The following is a 2,123-nucleotide window of genomic DNA, read 5'->3' on the forward strand; positions in this document are numbered from 1 at the left end:
TTTCTCATCTGATTCTCAATAACTCCTTCATTTGTAGCTTTTCCAAATGCAAGTCATCTTGCTCCACTTGTAAGACACTTGCATCAAAATCAATTATCTTCACACCATCCTTCTTCCCCGTCCAAAGTATATGCGACAATTTAAGATCGTTGTGGAGTACTCCACGTGCATGAATCTGTTCAAGGCTATGAAGAATGTCTCGTGATAACGATTTCCCAGATTTTCCCTTCAAATGTTTTTCACACACCGGAGTACCTTCATTTGACAATCCCAAGAAATAGATATTGGTATGTGGAATTCTACCAGCTAATTTCACAAGAAGATTTAGAAATTTTCTCATGTAGAAAAATGGAGTCTTTTCCAATGTTTTTCATACAATGGCCCCAATCGTACCTAGCTAGGTATGCGGTGCCTCCCTCACAGAAGCTCATGATGTTGATGTAAGTCACAATGTGGGAATTATTGTGAGAGTTTGTCCAAAACTTCTTGTGTATATAATACCAGCACTGGAATACACTGACCCTGAAGCGAATAAAGTGCATCATATACCTTTCCCTCATGCAGATATGCTGCTTCGGCACCTTCAAACCTGAAATCGAAGGCCTTGATCGCCAGGTTTCTACTACCTACCTCTCCTTCTAGTACATTACCGTACTTGGCAAATCCAATATGACTGCACCTGTGATCCCAAGCCTCTCTAGGGATCTGGCATATTCTTCAAATTCCGATCTGTCGACCATGAAATCTTTACCCTTTTCCTCGAGCCACTACTACTCTTGACTGTGATCTTTGTACGACTAGAAAGCGTTCCACTTCGAGTTGTTTGTTGTTGATGTTGCGATGATTCTATACCCCTGCGGTGGGGTGTCTGGTACTGCAAGTCTTGAGAGGGCCCCTTTTGCATCCCGTTCTGTATTAAGCTAGGACAAGGACAAATAAAAATTTCTCTATTGGTGCATCATCCACAGTCACTACAGGTGAAAACTGCAAGGTCTTCAGCTGTGTTCGTCTGAAGAAAACAGTGGTATTGTAATTGGAAACGAATCCGTATTTTTTTGTTTCGCCCAAAACCATATCACCGAACAGCTGTTGTAATACCTCTTTCATCGACTCGCCCATTTTTCTATCTGTCAAACACTCTATATAGGTACAATGACGTGGCATATCCCATTGCGAATGTCCTCCATTGCCATAAATCCTCTCTGACAGGTCTCCTTCTGGCTGCCGGTCATCAGTCATTATGACAGTGTCTGTAGAGCTCATGCTACGTCCACTTCCACCTTGGGCGTATTTCCATGGGATGTTCAATTTACGAGCCAGTGTGTTGACTCTAAGAAACACCAGCACCTCTCACCCCGATCTCATCTGCTGCTGCTTCGAGTGGGAGCTCTCTATAGTAATCCATGACACTAGCATGGACCTGTACAACATCATCAAAACCATTGGAGAGTCTTCTTGCATCTTGAAAGAAGTTTGGCCATTCTTCAAGCTCTGAAAAGCTCCTTGGTGCTGCTGGGACTGTCCTTGACATAGATCTCCTCTGAGACTCATGACTTGGAAGTACTGGGCATTCCGTCTGTGCTAGTTGTCTGTCGGTGAGACTTCTTGCCATTACTGTAGCTGCCCAAGATATTCAAACCTGCAACCTGTAGAAGAAGAAATCTTCTTACTTACGGGTGGTGCTCCTACAAACAGCCATGAAGGAATAATAAATTATCATAAGACCCACGATTCATGATAAGCATGAGAACTTCTCTAATAATAATAATAGGCATTAGGATTAAAAAAGGTGCATAAAGTGATAAAAAAACATTCAACTAAAGGCCCAACACACATATTTATATTCAGAATATATATGTAAATGTCACATATAGAAAAGAACGTCTTGAGAGCTTATAACCAGTGGCAGACTTCACACATGTTCTGCATTTCAAAACCCTTAATTATTGGCGAACCTATAACCAAATCCCAACTTTTCAGGGACTTTGTAGATTATGCCCAATTTGTTTGTGTCAGTTTCTATATCTGCAATAATCCTTGAACCCTATGCAAACATGGCAAACAACCATCGCACCCACTTCCTTTATCGCATAATCAGCTTCACAATCTTCTTGTATTCTTCA

The 2,123-nt window shown here is 41.5% G+C and overlaps 1 pseudogene; it reads right to left on the reverse strand.

Annotated features, from left to right (window-relative positions):
* Nucleotides 1-439: 439 nt before the first annotated feature.
* LOC147455576 (uncharacterized) lies at nucleotides 440-1,800 on the reverse strand (annotated as a pseudogene).
* Between the last annotated feature and the right edge of the window lie 323 nt (nucleotides 1,801-2,123).

The sequence above is a fragment of the Adiantum capillus-veneris genome, chromosome 6, assembly GCF_014529385.1.
Source record: "Adiantum capillus-veneris isolate H3 chromosome 6, ASM1452938v2, whole genome shotgun sequence".
NCBI lineage: Eukaryota > Viridiplantae > Streptophyta > Polypodiopsida > Polypodiales > Pteridaceae > Adiantum > Adiantum capillus-veneris.